General features: G+C 35.8%; 1 protein-coding gene and 1 long non-coding RNA gene across 5 annotated transcripts in view; one reads left to right on the forward strand and one right to left on the reverse strand.

Annotated features, from left to right (window-relative positions):
• Positions 1-5,763, reverse strand: part of LOC120244316 — a 22,397-nt gene extending 16,634 nt beyond the window's left edge. For all 3 annotated transcript variants that reach the window (XR_005531530.1, XR_005531529.1, XR_005531531.1), the window contains exon 1: positions 5,706-5,763. This is a non-coding gene — a long non-coding RNA (uncharacterized LOC120244316). The remainder of the gene's footprint in view (positions 1-5,705) is intronic.
• Positions 1-21,715, forward strand: part of ARHGAP15 (Rho GTPase activating protein 15) — a 629,407-nt gene that overhangs the window by 322,528 nt on the left and 285,164 nt on the right. The window lies entirely within an intron of this gene.

The following is a 21,715-nucleotide window of genomic DNA, read 5'->3' on the forward strand; positions in this document are numbered from 1 at the left end:
TTCTCTTTTTTTGCTGGATCTCTGTCTGGCTTGGGAATCAGAGTGATGCTGGCTTCATAAAATGAGCCCGGGAGTTTTCTTCGCTTTCTATTTTTTGGAATAGCTTGAGAAGAATTGGGATTAGTTCTGTTTTAAACGTCTGGTAGAATTCCCCAGGGAAGCCATCTGGTCCTGGACTCTTATTTGTTGGGAGATTTTTGATCACTGATTGGATTTCCTCACTAGTTACGGGTCTGTTCAGATTTCCTATCTCTTCCCGTGTGAATTTGGTAGTGAGTGTGTGTTTAGGAACTTGTCCATTTCTTCTAAGTTGTCCAGTTTGTTGGCATATACTTTTTCATAGTATTCCCTGATAATTGCCTGCATTTCTGAGGGGTTGGTTGTAAAAATTCCATTTTCATTCATGATTTTGTCTATTTGGGTGCTCTCTCTCTTCTTCTTGATAAGCCTGGCTAGAGGTTTGTCAATTTTGTTTATTTTTTCAAAAAAACAACTCTTGGTTTCATTGATCTGTTCAATCATTTCTTTGGTCTCTATGTTGTTTATTTCTGCTCTGATTTTTACTGTTTCTCTTCTTCTACTGGGTTTAGAGCATTCTTGTTGCTCTGCCTCTAGTTCCTTTAGGTGAGCTGTTAGGTTTTTGATTTGTGCTTTTTCTAGTTTCTTGAAATAGGACTGGAGTGCAATGTACTCTCCTCTTAGGACTGCTTTAGCCGCATCCCATAGATTTTGTATTGTTGTGTTTTCATTATCGTCTGTTTCCATATATTTTTTAATATCTTCCCTAATTGCCTGATTGGCCCATTCATTCTTTAGTGGGGTGGTTTAACCTCCATGTTTTGGGGGATTTTCCAGGCTTCTTTCTGTGATTGATTTCAAGTTTCAAAGCATTATGATCTGACAGTGTGCATGGTATGATCTCTATTCTTTTATATTTATTGAGGGCTGCTTTATGTCCCAGTATGTGATCTATCTTGGAGAATATGCCATGCGCACTTGAGAAGAAAGTGAATTCCCTGGCCTCAGGATGTAAAGTTCTAAATATATCTGTCAGATCGATCTGGTCCAGAGTGTCTTTCAAATCCATTATTTCTTTAGTGATTTTCTGTCTGGTTGACCTATCCATTGCTGTAAGTGGAGTATTGAAGTCCTCTGCTATTAGCACATTCTTATCTATGAGTCTGTTTCTCTTTGTGATTAATTGTTTTATATACTTAGGTGCTCCCATATTCGGTGCATAGACATTTATGATTGTTAGTTCTTCCTGATGGATAGACCCTGTAACTATTATGTAATGCCCTTCTTCATCTCTTGTTATTGTCTTTAATTTGAAGTCCAGTTTGTCTGATATAAGTATAGCTATTCCGGCTTTCTTTTGATTTCCTGTAGAATGACATATATTTCTCCATCCCCTTACTTTTAATCTGAAGGTATCTTCCAGTCTAAAATGAGTTTCTTGTAGACAGCATATAGATGGATTTTGTTTTTTTTATCCATTCTACTACCCTATGTCTTTTGATTGGGGCATTCAGCCTATTTTCATTCAGTGTTATTATTGAGATATGGAGATTTAGAGTCTTTGTGTCCTTTGTGGAGTTCATGCTTGTGGTGGTGTCTCTGGTATCTTTTTTCCTTGCAACATTTCCTTCAGAGCGTCCCCCTCAGGATTTCTTGTAGGGCTGGCTTAGTGGTGACAAGTTCTTTCAATTTCTGCTTATTTGGAAAGATTTTTATCTCTCCTTCTATTTTGAATGACAGGCGTGCTGGATAGAGGATTCTTGGCTGCGTATTTTTTCTGTTCATCACATTGAAGATCTCCTGCCATTCCTTTCTGGCCTGCCAAGTTTCAGTAGATAGGTCTGTCACCACTCTGATAGGTTTACCTTTGTATGTTAGGGCCCTTTTCTCCCTAGCTGCTTTCAGAATTCTCTCTTTGTCCTTATATTTTACCATTTTTACTATGATATGCCGTGCAGAAGATTGATTCAAATTATGTCTGAGGAGAGTCCTCTGAGCCTCTTGTATTTCAACGTTTACTTCCTTCCCCAGGTTGGGGAAGTTCTCTGCTATAATTTGTTCCAGGACTCCTTCAGCACCTTTCCCTCTCTCTTCCTCTTCTGGGATTCCTTTTTTTTTTTTTTAATGTTTTATTTATTTCTAGGAGAGAGAGAGAGACAGCATGAGCAGGGGAGGGTCAGAGAAAGAGGGAGTCACAGACTCTGAAACAGGCTCCAGGCTCTGAGCTGGCAGCCAGCACAGAGCCCGACGTGGGGCTCAAACCCACGTACCGCGAGATCATGACCTAAGCGAAAGCCGGACGCTTAACCGACTAAGCCATCCAGGTGCCCCTTGGGATTCCTATGATATGGACATTGTTGTGTTTGACCGTATTGCTGAGCTCTCGAACTCTTCTTTCATGTTCCTGGATCAATTTGTCTCTTTTTTTTCTCAGTTTCCTCTCTTTCTATAATGGTGTCTTCTAAATCACTTATTCTCCTTTCTGCGTCTTCAGTCTGTGCATAGGACACCTCTAATTTATTATGTATCTCATTTATCCCATTTTTTAATTCATCATGCCTATTTTTATTCTCCATGTCTGTAGCCATACTTTCTTTCATGTCCCCTATGCTTTTTTCAAGCCCAGCTATTAATTTTATGATTATTGTTCTAAAATCTTGTTCAGTCATATATGCTGCTTATATCTGTTTTGAGCAGCTCGTTAGCTGTCAATTCTTCTTGGAATTTCTTTGGAGGAGAGCTCTTTCGTTTTGTCATTTTAGTTAGCTTTCCGTCTCTTGTTAGTTTTAAAGACTTGTTATGCTCTCTGCACCTGTGAGTGCTGCTGTACCCAAGAAGGCTTTTTGACTGTCCAGGGCCTATCCTTTCAGAGAGTGTTTTTTGAATGGTATCTCTTGGTCTCTCTTGTTGAGACCTTGTTTATTTTATTTTCCTACTCATAGTGATATTTCAGACTCTCCACCTTGTGTACTTTGGCTTGTTTCTTGAGGTAGCCTCTCTTGATGGGGATCAGTCACCGCTAGGAGATGTGACGAGCCGCCTAACGCAGGAACCAACCCTGTAATACTAATATTAGATACAATGATTTACAAATGAGTATACTCTGAGTAAAATTTATGTAGTATAAATCCATCAGTTCTTCCCTTTAGAAATACAGCAAGAATGAACTTTGCCATTGACTTAAATAGTTGGCAAACACAGATTAAACAAATACATGATTTACCAAATGCTTAATTTTGTAATATAATCATCATTCTATTGACTCATGGCATCATATGTACTTTTACTTTAGCTTCCTTAAGAGGTTCTGAGCATTATGCATAATAAATTCTCAGTTTTGCAATTCCTGAATGTATAAGCCTAATGTTATGGTATTCTCTAGAGGTTAAACTTCACCAAGTGTTTGTTACCTTTTCTATTCTTTAAATGGTAAAATGGTACAGTACTAGGATGTTGACATAGAATTATATAATTTCACTTTTAAAAAAAGAAAATATTTTCTTTACTATATATACACACACATATATATTAGAATCAAGACAAATATCATAATACATCTACTGATAAAGAGATGGCTTTTTTGACCAGAGTAAAAATATCAAAACCACATGAGCATAGATAGAGCTACTTATAAGGATAAACTGAAAGATGCTAAAAGTCTGGTCTCACCCAAAACACCCTCCATCAACAGGCTGGCAAGTATGCCTAGATGACCACCATGTCTGCTCTATCTGAATTAAGAGATTTTGATATATAGGAGAGATAGTTCTATCTGAACAAGGTTTTAGTCATTTGCTTAAGCCAGGATCTTTCTATCCCAGTAGACTGCAAGTGCCTGAGGATATAGCCATGACCTTCATATGATTACTCCTTCTTGCCCCCATTACCTAGAACAGAATCTGAAACATAGTAGTGCTCCATATTAAATGTCTCAGTGAGTGAGTGAATAAATGACTGAGTAAATGCAATGCAGCAAAGAAACGAATTGCAAATTTTATGTATGAGGAATGAGGGGAAAGTTTGAGATGTGAAGCATTGACCACTCTTTAAAAATTAATTAATTTAGTTTTGAGAGAGAGAGAGGAAAGATCTGAAGTGGGCTCTGCAGTGAGAGCAGAGAGCCAGATGCGGGGCTCAAAACCACAAACCATGACATCATGACCTGAGCCCAAGTCGGGCACTTTACTGAGCCAGTTAGGCACCCCAGAACTGACCTCTTGACAGGTGTTTTAGTTTTGGTTCCTCAAGAAGCAGTTCTTGAGACAAGGACATGAGTGTAGGTAATAGTTTTGGAAATTGATCCCTGGAAACCCAGGTAGGAGATGGGAGGAAGAGAGCTAGGGAAGGGAGGGCAGCCAATAGAGCGAAAGAAAGGGTACCTGGAGTTTAATACTGCTGTGAAACTTTTTAGATTGAGAAGATAGGAATGGCAGAGAATACATAAAATTGATCCATATTAGATAGGAAAGAAAGAACTATAGAGTACAACATGTTGGAGAACTGCCACAAATTAGTGAGTCTAAAGAGCACAACAGGTTAGAGCAATGACTGGAGACCAGTTTGGAAATGAACAGGGAACAGTGGCAGAGGGTCTTGCATAAACTGCTAAGAAATTTGGATTTTATACTGCAAGCAATGGGAGCTTAGTGACGGACTTTTGTGAAGGCAGGAGACATGAACAGATGAGATATGCAAAGTAGTAATTTTTGGTGGAAAGTGGAGAATGGCAAAGAGAAAGGTGGCATAAGAAAAGAATGAAAGTAGGGGCGCCTGGGTGGCTTAGTCGGTTAAGCGTCCGACTTTCGCTTAGGTCATGATCTCGCGGTTCGTGGGTTCGAGCCCCGCGTCGGGCTCTGTGCTGACTGCCAGTTCAGAGCCTGGAGCCTGTTTCAGAGTCTGTGTCTCCCTTTCTCTCTGACCCTCCCCTGCTCATGCTGTCTCTCTCTCTCCTAGAAATAAATAAAAATATTTAGGAAAAAAAGAAAAAGAAAAGAAAAGAATGAAAGTTAAGAGATAAAGAGAAAAATTAGGAAACTATTACAGTGGGTCAAATCACAATGTAGGCTGAAACTAGGAAATGGGAATGGAGAAAGGAAAAGATTCCAGAACTTTCTGATGGGATATTGATAGGTTTTCTTGACTTGTATTAGAAGGATTCTTAGCAGTTTCCAAATATACACTGCTTCTATGGTTCTTGAAAAACACCAGGATGCCTAGGATTTCAGCAGAATTTGCCTCCAATATCTCATTCTTTCAGAATCCTACTAGGTGTTTGCTACTTAAAATATGGTCCATGGACCAGCAGCAGCAACACCATCTGGAAACTCATTAGGAGATATAGAATCATAAGCCCCACCTGTAACTTACTGAACAGAATCTTCATTTTAACATTTGATTCATTTGTTCTTTAAAATTTAAGAAGCACACTACCCTTATGACAAAAATAATTCCTCTAGGTACATTTTTGAGAGTCTGGAGCCAGACACTGGCCTTTGAAACTTTAATAAGATTTGTTCATATACAGAAGAGCTATCTAGTCTATCTTTGTGTAAAATAACCCTGCATATGATTACTGTCATAGTGGCCATGCCATGGCAATGATTTTAGATGGTGGATGTTTGTTTCATCTCATCAACCGTGTTCGTGTTCAAATGGTGGCTGCAGACTGAGACAGAAACAATACTTACACTTTCTTTGTGACTTCTCTCCACACCACACCGAAATCATGAACTAAGTCAACAGCTCTAGACAAGCAAAAACAACAATAACAAAAATGAAACCAAGAAGAAACTGCCCTCACTAAAAAAACAGCCAAGAAAGCAAAGCTCCAAACAATTCCCTGGATGTAATCCATGAATTCTCTGGATATGTTGATGTGCAAAATCCATCTGAAATGCCACTTACCCTTTATTTTCCATTTGGCTCTTTTCTGGGGAACATATAATCTCATCTATAGGCTTCTTTTTGTTACTTCTCTTCTCCAAATGCAAGAATAATAGTATTTTATTGTTTAAATGTCTTCTATTTTTATGTTGTTCTTGGGTAGTTGAATGAATTTCTCATCATTCTTTCAAGTTAGATGTCATAATGCTGAATGCGCTGGTGCTGAGCTGTTTCACTTCTCCAGGAAGCTTATCTGTTGTGCCTACCAAAACAATCAAGGCCTACCAACTGCACCTTAGTGAAATTCGTAGGAAATGTTGCAAAGAAAACAAAAGTAGACTGGCTGTTTAGTTATCAAAAATTAAAGAACAGGGGCGCCTGGGTGGCTCAGTCGGTTGGGTGTCCGACTTTCACTTGGGTCATGATCTCGCGGTTCGTGGGTTCAAGCCCCGTGTCGGGCTCTGTGCTGACTGCCAACTCAGAGCCTGGAGCCTGCTTCAGATTCTGTGTCTCCCTCTCTCTCTGACCCTCCCCTGCTCACGCTGTCTCTCTCTCTCTCTCTCTCCTAGAAATAAAAAAAAAAAAAAACATTAAAAAAAATTAAAGAACAGATTCAAAATAAAATCTGATTAATCCTTCTAGGAGTATGCGAATGTACTCACTGGGAAAAGCTCACAATGACTGTCTCTGCAGCAAAAGCATCATTACCTCATGCCCATCTCTGTCTATTCTAGAAAATGAAAACTGAAATGGGCAAATGATAATCCTTTTCTACATAAGAATCTGCCTCAGAAATTTGCCACTAAATGCCCAGTCTTAAAAAATTATTGGAGAGTAATGAAATAGATCGAAAGAGTTTCCTCAGAATTTTAGTACTGCCTGGATCCACTTCACTTATTTTAGCTTTATTACTCTAGGACATCTTACATAAGAATAATTTATCTTCTTTTTTATTTCCTCATCAGTACCTGGGTTTGTTATTGAGGTTCTATGCTTTCTTTTTAAACTGGGCATAACTATTCCACAGAAGGGGTTGGCTGAGAACCCACAGAATTTTTGCTTAACTCATTTTTATTGAACAAAATCCAGAATTTTAGTCAAGTGTTCGCCATTAATCACATGTGAGTGGGATCATTAAAATTTCCTTTACCTTCCAGAACCGTGGGTCATTATAGAATCATAAGGAGTGAGCTCACTTAATAATCTTTACAATTACATGAAAGCAATCATTTTCATAAGTCTTAGAAGAAGGTTTTAACTATTACTTGAAGAGCATATTGGAATACTAGAATGTATTACGTTGTGTTATTATAGATGTGACTTGTGAATTGAAAAAAAAAGTGTTCTCCTACTCAAGGCTTTTAGGCGCTATCCTTTCCAGCTTGCATAGTTATGTTTAACACAGTTTGTGATTATGTTTAATACACAGCAAGGAGACCTTATTGCTGAAATATAAATTCTAGTGTCATTTCTTAATTATTTACAGTCGTAACTTCATAGATAATTGAGGAGAAATGCAATACTTTCCATTGCAGTTAAGAACAACAATTGGTGACAATTTAAGGTGAGTCAGTTAAGGAGAAAAACGAAAATGAATCCCTCCCTAAATTATGATCGCCTTTCTCTTTCCTTTTCTTGTAACCACTTCTCATCTTTGACTTTGAAACCCAACAGTTTAAACTTGGTTCTTATTTCAGTGGGCTAATCCCCTTTCATAAATCACGCTCAAGAGCTGAAATAATTTGCACATCATTTAAAGAGTATTTGCTTTGAAATATTCACCTCAAGCCCTTTTGTATATCCTTTCTCTCTAAAGATTTGTAGTATTTGTTTTGTTCTCTGAGGTATAAAAGACCTGGATAAACTTTATTCCTGTTGTTTCAAGATTAGTTAACGAAAATGCATATTAATTCAGCAGGGATGGGAACAAACCTCAGTAAAGATGATCATACATATGCCTCTCGGGAATAGCAAAGTACAAAGTGTCAGTCTTCAAATCTCCTTGGACTTGCTCAGAAGAGCATTGAGGGATTTAAATTTCCTGAATATGTCTACAAATGTATTTTCTTTGTTGTGGAGAACAGGAGCTATCCTGATTATTTTTCCCCAGAAAATTGATTTAATTTGTATTTGAACAAAAATTAAGCTGTCTACAAAGTGGCTCTTCAAGAAAATGTAGGGAAAAGCTGCCACAGAAAAGGTAAATTTAACATTAAAAAAATGATATACCCAATATTCTAGTAGATTTTTAACTTACTTAGTTTCAGACTTCCAATCCCCAAATAAAATTTAACAAAAGTCATTTTTTTCCCTAAAAACAAATAGAATTGAAAGGACCCCATAAAATTAGAAGTAAACATTTTGAGGTAAAGTTCAATTACACTGTTGACATGTATCAACTCCAATTTAACAGTTTGTTGGTTAAACTCAGAAAAAAATGCTGATTTCTCTGAATGGTATATCGGATTTGTATATTAAGATGTGCTCAGTTCTTTTCTTCAACTGAAAATGACCATACACTTTGGCACTTAAGTGCTTATCCGGAAATGACTAAGTAGATTCGGGGGTAATAAATCACTCATATGGATCCAGCCACCCACAGTCTTGTTCCACTTCTCTTCCTTACAAGTGTAGTAATAGACATTTCCACAATCCTCAGGGTGCCAAACTTTGCACCATTAGGAAAATCTGCAAGTGGCTTGATTTATCTTTCTCACTCAGTTAACTAAGACCCAACTAAGTAAAAATCAGCAGGAATAAACTTGACTTGTTAAACTTTTTTAATAGGGAGATGCAACAATTAGAACTTTCCTCCTTTGCCACTTCAATTTACTTCAGATGTGAAGCCCCTTGTGAAAAATACTCAGATGAGATCTCAAATTCTAGGTGCATGGTTGGATGATGCTGACTCTGACTTTTCATTATACACAGAGGAGTGTCTGCTGTTTGCAATTAATCCAGACACAATCCTCCTGGTACTTTGGAAGGAATGTGGAAGGAATAGCCATTTTATAAGTTGTAAACTCCTAAATTACCCTAAATTAGAGGCACTATTAATCGGACACTTACATATAGACAGGATCTGCTTATTGTGTAGGCTCATCTTCCCCTGATGGAGAAATCAATTAAATATTTAGGATGTGGAATACCTTCCAGGTTGGATAATGCATTTCATTTAGATTATGGCCCTCCAATCCAAAGCATTAAAGGGGATCTTAACGGATGGAAGCACATTACTGTCTCTTGGATGGGGCGCATTAACACTTTAAAAATGAATGTGCTTCCTAGGATTTCCTATTTGTTCCACCAGCTGCCTGTCGATGCGCCAGATAAACAGTTTAAGGATAAGTATGTAAAAGATGCATGTGCAACATTCTGTGTGCTGAGGTGCACTCTTGGAGGAAAAATCCCCAACTGTGGCCCCTCACGATGTCTTTTCCCAATGCCCTAGCGATCTTGGATGATAGGGCCCATTTGATCATGGGACAGAGGGAGAGAAAGCCAAAAAGGACATGCACTTACTCTTCTCACAGAGGTTCTGTAGATTTCTAATTTTGTATCATTCCTTCCTATAACTTAATTAATAACTAGTGATCATTATAAGAAAATATTGGGACGATATGGTAAAATTTGAAATAAACATAGGCTTTCCCATTTTACAAATATTTGGCATGAAGATAATAATTTGATTCTCATTCCAGGGCTATTACTTGGGGGCCAAATTTATGAATATTGTAAGAATGAAGCTCTTGTGTCTCCCATGCCACAGAAGCATGGCATAGAAAGAGCTGGTGTTTTGTTGGAGTGCTTACCCGGCCACAGTCTGTGTTCTAGGCAGTGTGCATGTTTTCCTGATCCTGTCAATAACCCTATGAGGTACAGAGGTATTATTATTGCCCTCATTATCTACTCGGTATATGAGGCACTGAAAGGTTAATCATTGTGCTCAAGTCTTCCCAGCTGACAACTGGCAGAATTGGAGTTGAAAACCAAGCATTTTGACACCACAACCTGGAGTCATAACCATTGTTCTGTGAGACCCCGGGTTCTAGAGTGAGGCTGAAGTTTTTGTCTACTTGCTAGCTCAAAAAACTTTGAACCTGTCACTTAACCTCACTTATATTCTGTTTTATAATCTTGAAAATCTCAATAATAATAGAACTACCTCAGTGGATTGTTTGGAAGCATAAGTCAGATTATGTATATGATGTTTACAGCAGTGCTTGGCACAATGTGAGCACTCAATAAGGGTTAATAATAACATTAGTATGAATATTTTATTTCCTACCTTAGTATTTTGGATAGTCTTCCTAATTTGGTTAAGAAAAGGATACTTTAGAGATAAACAATTGAAATCTTTAAAGATGAACATATTTTTTAAAATTCCTTTGGATTTATGGGGAACAAATAGTACATTGAATGACATATAGAAAACAGTAATCTTCCTGAACTGAGTCAGATGTTTGTCCCCTTTTGTTTCCATTTATAAAAGTCTTGATTCACAATTGACATAAATCTATCATATTACGGTTACTTAGTGAAAACAAATTTATCCAATCATAAAAGGGATAATGAAGATAGGGGTCCATTTCCTTGCTTCTAGAGACAGCCTTCTCATGCCAAATCTGATACAACACATGCTTTAGTGTGTTTGCCTTGCTTCAGAAGACAGCAGAAAACTCAGCTAACTGGTATAATTACATAACTTGGATGGTCATGTTGAGAGGGTTCAGCCTTGGCACTAGAATATGGAATTATAAAGTTCAATGAAGTTGCAGGAATGTAACTGAAAAGAAATTAGTTATTAGCATTTTGACATGGAATAAACTAAAAAGGAACAAATTGATCCTTTTAAAGTTGGGTAGAAAGAATGTTCCAGAAGCCTTCCTTTGTAATCACTGTCATTGAGAAGCCCTGAGGCTTCTTATTTGTTAGTAATTGATACCTAGACTTCAGGCTCACATACTAAATAAAACTGCTATTTTAAGGGCTTGTCAAGAAAGTTAGGAATTAGTTGAAGCTCTTTTTTCTACTCAGTCCTCCACTCGCTTTTCACTACTGGGTCAAATTTATTGTAAATCAGGGACGAATCAATCATATGCAGATACTTTTACCCTTTAAATATGTTTGGAAGAGTAATGGGGTAAAATCAGAATCTAATACTCAAACAACCAGAAACGTGCTTTATTTGGCTGAGAAAATAGCCTGTTCAGCAAACACTCTATATTGATTTGTTTATTTGTTTATTTATTTGGAGAGCCTAACAGTGGAGATAAGTTTCTCATCTACTCTTAAGCTTTGTTTTTCTTCCACTGAACACATAGAAAGAAAGGGACTTAGACAGCTTGAGAATAAAAGAATGGGACCTAGGTCCAAACAAATAAATTGGCCAGTCAACTCGGAAGACCAACGAAGAGGCAAGTTATTTAGAAGACTCTTCCAAGTGTTTGTGTTACGTTCTTAATGTAGAGGGATTAATAATTTGCCTATATGTGTTCATAATATAGATGGATGAACTCATATGGGGACTGAGGGAAGACAAAACGGGCTCTAAAAAGCTAGGATCTATATTTGTAGTCTAAGCAAAGATGACATAAAATCAAAAAAGCTAGAGAAGTCAGAGCAAGCAGTCACTTCACACATTCACATCACACGTATTTATTGAGAAGGTGTCTTATGAATGCATGTTTGAAGCGCTGAAGTTAGGAAAGTTCCAAATGTTATTGATTCTACATTGATGAAGACTGTTTATGGTCACAATTAAGTAAATATTTCCTATTCTCTACCAAGAGGATTTAATTTAAAGATGAATCCGCACATGAAATATTGTAAAAATATACTTGTTTGACTTTAGCAACAAAATAAATACAATAGTGACTAGTTAAATATGCTTTTGGCAAAATATATTTGCTCACATTTATATTCATATCCCACATTGAATTTATCAGGTATTTTCCATTCATATTAAGGACAAGATTCTATCTATAGAGTAGGTTAAGTAATGCGTGGACCAAGGTCCACCAAAAGTTAAGGGGATACAATAAATGAAAATGCCTAAGCTTGAGTTCTGGTGTATTTTTTATCCTCCATGTTCTAGACGATGAAATCATTTCCTAGTTGGCTCTAGGAATGAGGATCTGTTACTTTTCAGTAATAAAACCAGTGTTAAATTACCTAGAGCCCTGCAAGGGCCACCTGTTCATCCAGTTGGGAGTAGCTCCTGGTTGCCCAGCTACAGTTTAGCCGGGAAAAGTGTTGATGCTAGAGCCAAATGGCCTTGGTGTAAGTCATGGCCCAGCTAGTACCATAGCTGTGTGACTTGGGTAATATTTTCTCATAGATTTGCAGTGAGGACTAAATCACTTCCCTGAAAGTGCTTAGAAGAATGCCTAGATTACAGTATGTGATCTTGAAATGTTATTCATATTAAAGACATCTATTAGACCAAATAAACCTAACAACCCATACGACTTACTTAATTTAAGAACAAAATGGTAAAAATATAAACCATAGAGTGACTAATTGGGAGTTGTAGAAAAAGTTAGAATAATCATAAATGCAACAATAATTTTGAATTTTCCATTGTTTTATGTATTAAAATTAACTATACTAGGTAATGATATGAAGTAAACAAAGATACAAAGTAGTATGGCTAAAATCACTTCCAAAAACCGAAAGCATTTTCTTCCTATAGGGGAAAACTTTTTTAAATCAATCTTTGCATATTAACATCAATGTTAATTTTAAAAGTATAAATGTCAGATATGCCATGTGCTGTTCTAAGCACATAGCATGTATTTTCTTTTTTCTCATCTTCCAAATACCCTATGTATTAAGAATAATTTTATATTCATTCACAGAAGAGGAAAAAAGTACCTTCGTTTTGCAGCCCATAATATAACTAAAGCAGCCTAACACAAAACACATGTGGCATCTTTTAGAGTTTGTACAACTTTGATTTTAGTTTCTCTTGCCTTTCTTTAAGTTTTACTTGTTAATATGCATAATTATATTGGTAAATGATTTTTGTACATGTGTTTTGAAAGGTAAAAATATTTTTATTCAGATATAAATACATGTCGATATGTATATAGTATACAAAAACACATTTTAAGGGCCATATTGGCAGATGGAAAAAGCACAAATGTCAAGGAAACTTGATTTAGGAAGTAATATATAATAATAAAAATTACACTCTAGCATACATTGATTTAACAGATGGTGAGTTGAAGAGTAAAAACAAAATCTAAAAATGCAATACAATTTTTAAAACTAGTGACGTTATTTTACAGACTTATTGTAAAGTTTGTTAACTTCTAATTATATTTTTTTAAAGTCTAACTTTTAAGTTCCCAAATAAGTTACTACTTTCATGTAACAGTTCCTGTTTAGAAATCTGCATATGTACAAATATTTAGTATTAGAATATGAAAGTTAACCTTAAATAAATATTCATAAGTTAAAATAGAGGTAAACAAACATATTTTACATATTTCTATTGTTGATGAATAACTATGTATCAAATTTTGTACCCTAAGTACAGACACTATATATTTTTAATTATCCACCTAGCATTTATTATAATCAATCACACATTAAAGCCATAAAGAGATTTCTTTTAAATCCCAAATGCAGAAATGATAAAGAAAGGTGATCTGAGTAAGATATAATAAAATGTGTAAAAATTGAAATTCATAACAAGATCTTAAACACAATGCCTCAAATAACTTGTTAATTAAAATAACATTTCCTTCAATTGCTTTGGTCCTAAGGCAGGGTCCAACAAACATCAAATTTAATAGTATGCAACCAAAGATATATTCAGAGGCAAATGCATAGCATTAAGTCTTTTTAAAATTAAAAAAGAAGTAGAATGAGTTTGTATTTAACTCAAGAAAAATTTTGAAAATGACCATAAACCAAGAGAAACCTGAAGGTAGAAGTGATAAAATTAAGGAAAACAATCAATTAGAAAACAAAAAAATAAATGATTGTTGAACTGAAGGGCAGTTCTTTGGAAAATAATCTTACTAAAAATGAAATAAAAATAACTGAAAAATATTATTGAAAAGAACATGAAGTACAACTAACTAACATTTAAAATGTGAAGAGGATACAAAAGCAGTTAAATTTCAAGACCGTATACAAAATTTTATTATGATAAATTGGGAAACCAATGAAATAGGTTATTTTGGAAAAATTAACTAAAGTAACTAAGGAAAAAGTAGAATATCCAAAAATGTTCCTTAAAAATCTGCCTCAAAAATGTTGCAAGTCTAAAAGTTCACTGAGTGATATCAGTTTCCTAAAGAATAGTTAATTTCCATGCCATTCCAAAGGACACAAATAATTAATGAGAAAAATCTTAAAATACACATATAATCAGGGAACTAAAAATTAAAGTAATGGAGAGCATGCCACCACCACTACAGCCGCAGAAGCCAGGAACAGGACTAAATATGACCATAGCTTCAACCTTGATTTTCCAGTAAATTTCCCAAGAGACCCTGCTCTGGAGACTTGCACACAAACTCTTTTAGCACTACCAGCAGTGTCTTCAGAAAGCAATATTCCTGTTGAAAGAGTGGTGATCGTAGGCCATGGGAAAGAATACTCTGAAAGTTCTTCAGGCCCTTAACAGTGGAAAATGATTTCTTACATCTGTTAAGAACTCTGGATTTTGTCAACTAAAATCATTAAGACTGATATCAGTTTGACAAGTAACTAGAGAGAAAGGAAGATTATTTTATTTCTTCCTAATGTTTTCCTCTCCATTGTAAATGAGCCATTACTCATTGCTTTGAGGTCAAAATTCAATTGCTTTGGCATCTCACAGCAACTAAATATGACAACAGAACACTTTTGTGGAACGTTGGTTGCAATACGTGGTCTGTGATCAGTTTGTGATAATGTATGTAAATAATGATAAACTAGTCAAGATGGTTATGGCCACCTGAACTCTCACTGGCTAGTATACCATACTAATTTTTAATGGAAACAATTAGCTAGATTTTCTTTAGTCAGGGAATTAATGCACTGAAAATCATTCTAGCAACATGATTGCAATGTATGGAGACATAGTTTTATATATTTTTAAGATTGCTGGTAGCTTGGTCTAGCCAAGAGGGAGACAGCTTTTAATAGCCTGTATCCTGCCATAATAAGGGATATCAGATTAAGAGGTGAAGACTTCAAGGAGGTTATGGTGAATGCCGTGTCAGCTACAATGGAACACAAGAAGTAGGATGATTTGAGTAGCCATAGAAGAGGATCCAAATTGCAAAGATTTGCTTTTCCCAGCATCCAATCCAAGTCAGCGGGTCAAGGCAGTTCCATATGATTAAATACCAAAACCATGCCTTTAGTTAAATGGGAAATAAAAGAATGCTTTACTTGCCTTGTTTCTGCATCCTGCCCTGTAACATCTTGAATCATAATGATGGAATAAGTAATAGTATTCCAAATCTATCATTTAAAAACAAAAACAAATTAAAAAGAGGGAAACATCACATTTTTTCATATATCTTGTCATCAAATATTACACTTCCTTGAATGAGAAATACACAGATATAAAAGCATATGCATGTGTGTGCAAGTTTATATATAACTATTCTATCTTTATTGTATATATAAGCTTTCCATGAAGCAATTTGGAAATGAGTACTGAGAGCCTTAAAAATTTGTGCTCTCCAAACTAAATTTCAGTTCTAGAAATCTGTTCAAAGAAAATAATAACAACAATCTAAAAGTCTGAGTTAAAGTGCTGTTGAGCTCAGTGAAAAAAATGAAATAATCCAACTGCCAACAGTTAAGTAAGTCCTAGTGCATTCATATGATGGTATGATATAGCCATGAACATTTTTGATTTCAAAGAATAATTGCAGAATTATTGTGCATGGTGTAATATGAAGTGTGGGGGAAAAATAGCTACATAACTTGTTTGGCCAACAGACACATGAAATGATGCTCAGCATCCCTCCTCATCAGGGAAATAGAAATCAAAACCACACTGAGATACCACCTCACACCAGTCAGAGTGGCTAAAATGAGCAAATCAGAGGACTCTAGATGCTGGCGAGGATGTGGAGAAACAGGCACCCTCCTACACTGTTGGTGGGAATGTAAACGGGTGTAGCCCCTCTGGAAAACAGTGTGGAGGTTCCTCAAAAAGTTAACAATAGAACTCCCCTATGACCCAGCAATAGCACTGCTAGGAATTTACCCAAGGGATACAGGAGTGCTGATGCATAGGAGCACATGTATCCCAATGTTCATAGCAGCACTCTCAACAATAGCCAAATCATGGAAAGAGCCTAAATGCCCATCAATGGAAGAATGGATCAAGAAGATGTGGTTTATCTATACGATGGAATACTACATGGCAATGAGAAAAAAATGAAATCTGGCCATGTGTAGCAACATGGATGGGCCTTGAGGGTGTTATGCGAAATAAGTCAGGCAGAGAAGGGCAAATATCAAATGTTTGCACTTATAGGAGGATTAGGAGGAACTTAACGGAGGACCATGGGGGAGAAGAAGAGAGGAAATAGTGGGGGAAAGGGAGAGAGGCAAACCATGAGAGACTCTTGAATGCCGAGAACAAACTGAGGACTAATGGGTGTGGGGGTGTGAGGGGGGAGATGGGCATGGAGGAGGGCACTTGTGGGAATGAGCACTGGGTGTTATATGGAAACCAACTTGACAATAAACTATTTGTAAAAAATAAAAAAATAAATTTTAAAAAAAAATTTAAAATTTTAAAAAAATGTTTGAAAGCAGCAGGACACCTGGGTAGCTAAGTCAATTGAGCCTCTAACTCTTGCTTTCGCCTCAGGTCATGATCTTACAGTTGTGGGATCCAGCCCTGAATGAGCTCTGCACTGGGTGTGGAGCCTGCTTGAGATTCCCTTTCTCCCTCTGTCCCAACCTTGCTACAGGCACTCTCTCTCTCCCCCTCCTCTCTCTCTCTCAAAAAAAAAAAAAAAAAAAGGAAACAAAAGTATGAAAGTAGGAGTCTGGTCTGTTTGTTCAGAGATATATCTCTGCACAAAGTAAGGGCTCAGTAAATATCTGTTAAATATGTGAATATAGGATGTAAAAGAAAAATAGACAAAAGTAGCAACAGCAACAGTGCTTAACTCTAAGTAATAAAATTACCTTTGGTTTATTTTATTGTTTTATTCTCTGTTCTTTTTGTGTCTTCTAAATTTTTCACAATAAATACATGTTTGTTTCTAAACCCAGGAAATTTTAAGAATAGGACATTATTGCAAAGGATGGACATTATGTAAAGGGAATATACCTTTAAAAGTGGCTGCTATGCTGTGCTTATGAGTATTTGGCTCTTCTCTGCTCAGATTTGAAACCCTTAGGTCTGTTCACCTCAATTTTCTCCCTCAAATTTTACCTGCTTGGTCATGTGACTACAGTAAAACACTGGATTGAGAGTAACTTACTCTGTGAGTGTTTCACAAGGTGAGGAAGTATTTCTAAGAAATTTGAGCTGATAAATGGGCAATATCTTGCAATACAAGTAGTATGTGAGGCCGAATGTCACATGACACAACTAAGCCAATGGTTCTTGAAATTCGCTTTGATATACAATTGCTTTGGATTACAAGCATGTTTCCAGAATGAATGATGCTTGCAAACTATATATATAGACACTAATCACATAAATATATACATGCATGTATCATATATACATATATGTAGATACATACATAATGACTATAATACATACTCTTAGTTTTATTAATTTTACTTTATCCTCTCTATACATGAAGGCATGAATGACATCTGTCTCAAAAAATGTAAACCTAAAAAAAATGTAAATCTAGACACTGAAAACATAATTTCTCATCCAAAAGCTAGAATGTAAAAGGTACAAAGTACTTGCATACTGTTAAATAATAATCTTCATTGCATACTAACCATACCTTAAAAATGAAGCAAAAATTGTGATCTCTTGTTTGATATGGCAATCACATTAGGGTCATTATTCTCTTTACTATCATTTTTCTCTCTCTCAGTTGTATTTAATCCAAGAAGTGATGCAGTTTTATGGGAAAATCTTACCTAAATTTTGATCCTTTCTAAGTAACATATATGTGTGATTCCTCCTCTCATTGACAAGAATGAAATGAGAGAATGAGGAGAAAGGTGAAATATTGCCCTTTTGAAGAACACTTAGGAAAGGAGTCAGATGGCCTCAGGTGGTTCTCTGAGTTGTGCCATGATTCAGGGCAAGGGGACTATACTGCAGGGGCTGAAGGGTTGGCAGTTCCCAGAGTAGGTCCACCATCTTTGACAGAGGGGAACAGACACACACAGCATAGATAAAACACATAACATCAGCTCTGGGATAGAAGTCCCTTCTTCCAGGCAAGTTTTCCCTTAATCTGAAGAAAGACATTAGTTCTTTCTTCTAATTTCAAAATACCTAATAAATCTAGAAGATTCAAGTCCACCTTTACACTAAAATCCTTGAGCATTTAGTTCTAAGTTGTCTTGTAAGAGTGCTCTTTCACTTTGGCACACTTGTAGGTCAATGAATTGTGGTGTAAGATCTTCATTTCCCTGAATTTAGAGGAAACTCCAGGGAACACAGATATGTAGCATTTCCTCATTTGGACTACGTGGTATAAGGGCTAACATAAATTTATTTTTGCTACCATTAGACAAATGTGTTCTTTCTACCATTATTTAAAAAAAAAAAAAAAGTAAACTAAAGTAATGGACTCTGTCTACAAATGTAAGAAATTCACTGGGAAAAATTTTTAATTGACAAAAAAATGAATTATTTTTAATGTCCCTTTTCTTCAGCATGACCTAGAGTACCTTTATCTATAAAGAAAAATACAATATATGTAAAAAGAAAAGATGCTAATTAGTTCTGCTTCTGAAATTGCCTGTAAATATAATCCCCCTTTGGGGTGTCAGCATAACATCAAACAAATGGGAATTTACACTGGCTGCAATAGGACTGGAAGTTCACCATTACAAATGGACTGTGCATAGGTGTACATGAAATGTAAATATGGTTGTGGTAAAGTGTATAATATAAACTGGAGTTGAGGAGTTGAGTCATTATCTCCATTCTGCCAGGGATTTTTGTTGCTTGCTTGCTTGTTGTTTTTTTTGGTTTTGTTTTTTTTTTGGTTTTGTTTTGTTTTTGGTTTTGGTTTTCTGTTTTGCCCTGGTAGTGGAAGTTTTCCTTTTTAAAAATGACAGCTTAAAGTTTTTAACTTTGGAAAAACACTTAGAAAGCTTAAAAATCTACAAAGAAGAGATAGCTCTTGATTATTAAATCCACTGCATGGACAATAATATGGAAACACAAAGCTTTACTGAAAGTTAAATATATTTCACATTCCCCTAATCTAGTCCAGTCCATCCATCCAACCACTTATGCAATATATTAGACACTTTGCACTGGAGACATAATGGTGAACAAAAGAGAGTAGCTTACTTTCTTTAAAAATGTCCCAAATGTAAGAGAAAGTGGACCCAAAAATCATAGTCATGTGCACTGACGGTAGCCAGGTAACAGAGATTATATCTAAACAACTTTCTACTTTTATAAGAGGCAAATGTTAGAACAAACAAGCACTGTGTAAGTTAGGGTTCAATCCAAGAAGCAGAACCACTACCAATAGGAAGGATGGACAGATGGGTGGACAGATGCACAGAGAGACAGACAGCTAGAGAGAGATAACAAGCAACAATTGTGGGACTGGCTCAGCAAGTCTGAAGTCCATAGGGCAGGCAGTCAGGAGAAGTCCCTGCCCCTTGGAGTTCCTCAAGCAGGAGCTCTTTGGAGTCTCTGACCTCAAGGAAGGCATCAACAACCCTCTTTTAAAGGGCTCACTTCTGATTAACTTAAAGTCTACTGATTAGAGACTTTAATTTCCTCTGCAAAATCCCTTCATGGCAGCACCTAGATTAGGGTATGATTGAATAACTGGGGTCTGTAGTTCAGCCTAGTGAGGTTGACACATTAAAAAGCCATCACAGTCACATTCATTTCCACAGTATCACACAGCTGTCAAGTGGATGGAAAAAATTAGAATGAGCTCCTTTACTCTCTGCAGTTCATTCTGTGATGGGTAGACCTAGCAGAAACTCACACACTTCTTTGTCCTGTTCATGAAGACATCTCCCTTCCATAGCAAAATTCTACTTTCACCTACATGCCTCACACTGTTTCCAAAAACACAAGATTATAAAGTGATTTACGGTCTTGGAATGCCTATAAATTTAATTATATTTTAATCAAAACCACCTATTTAGCTTTGATTTGGTGAGACTGATGACAGTTAAGGCCAACTTAGCTGGAACTTCTAGAGTCTTGGAACTGAAGGCTATCTTCCTAACAGAGAAAGTTGAATAAACTCTTGAAATTTATTAAATTGATGTTAGGAGAATCAAGGTCAGTGATAATTTCTTTAATATTTATTTTAATGGTGGCTTAGTAAGTTAGATATATTTTGATAGATATAGAGAATAGACTGAAATTATAATAATTTTATAGAAAATGAAGTTTTAAATTTTAGTAAACAGAACAAATTGTGTCAGTGATTGAGGACATACAACAAAATAACCTAAAATGAATTTTTATTAATACAGCAAGCATATTATGGCAAACATAAAAAGCAAAAATAAATAATAATAAGTCTCTGTATATTCATGTACATTTAGAAAGCTATGCTTAGTCTTGCCAGAAAAGGTATTTATATTTCTAAATATAAATAACAGAAATTTCTATGACAATTTCTAGGCAAGATAACTTCTGTTACAGCAGAAATGATAAAATCAATGCTAATTTTGCTTCCTAACTGGCTAATTATCAAAAGATCTCAAGCAGTGTGTTTTGGAGGACTGTGATATTTCTAGAGATTTTTACCATAGGCTGCATCTTCATAGTGTTTCTTAGTTTCTTTTGGCTTTACCATAGGTACTCATAATGTGAAAATCCTATTGATTTATTATCTTTCGAGTTCCACATCAATATAAAGCCTTTTATTGGTTAATTTTCTTTCTCTTAGAAGAAAATCCTTTTCATCTCCTATAAACACTGATATCTTTTTCACAATCAAGTATTTATTACAAGTTTCACTTTTTCAAACAGTTTAAAAACTTTTCAAATAGGTCCTTAGGTTAATGAACATGTTTTACCTTTAAAATGTTGAGATGGACAGCCTTTCTCCCACCATTACCTCAAAATGGCTCTCATGGCCCCTTTTTTAACCTACTGCTATATTTTTTCCCTTTCCCCAATTTCTTTCCTCCTTGACCTTTTCCTATTTTTCTTCTTCAGTGACTTTCCATTAACCTTTTTAAATATACTTTCATGACCACTAGCCAAAAGATCCAAGATGAAACAGGAGAGAGAGAGGAAGGAGGAATGAAGGAACAGTGGGTATTACTGTCAGTCTTGAACTGGTTTTTGCAACTGCCTCTCATTTCCAGGGCTTGATCAAAATCCCAAGGTGGCTAAATCAGTGAAAAGAAAGGGTCTTGGTAGTAAGAAGTCTATAGTCCTAGAATTATCGATAATTGTTAGACTCTTTACTCTGAGATATAATGGAAAATAATAGTCATTGAGGTCTACTTCATTGTGTTGATATCTGCATTTTTAGGATGTGACTGACAGTATTTTAAAATCGTCATTTACACTTTTTTTAGCAGAAAGCTATGCTCATATATTACATATAAAAAAGCATAAAATGTTTGAAAATATAATTAACTTTTGGAGGCTAAGCAAGTGAGAAAAAGTATAAATATGTTTTTCTTTACATCACTACTTTTCGAT

Source organism: Hyaena hyaena, unplaced genomic scaffold (genome assembly GCF_003009895.1).
Source record: "Hyaena hyaena isolate Hyena2069 unplaced genomic scaffold, ASM300989v1 scaffold_381, whole genome shotgun sequence".
Classification (NCBI taxonomy): Eukaryota; Metazoa; Chordata; class Mammalia; order Carnivora; family Hyaenidae; genus Hyaena; species Hyaena hyaena.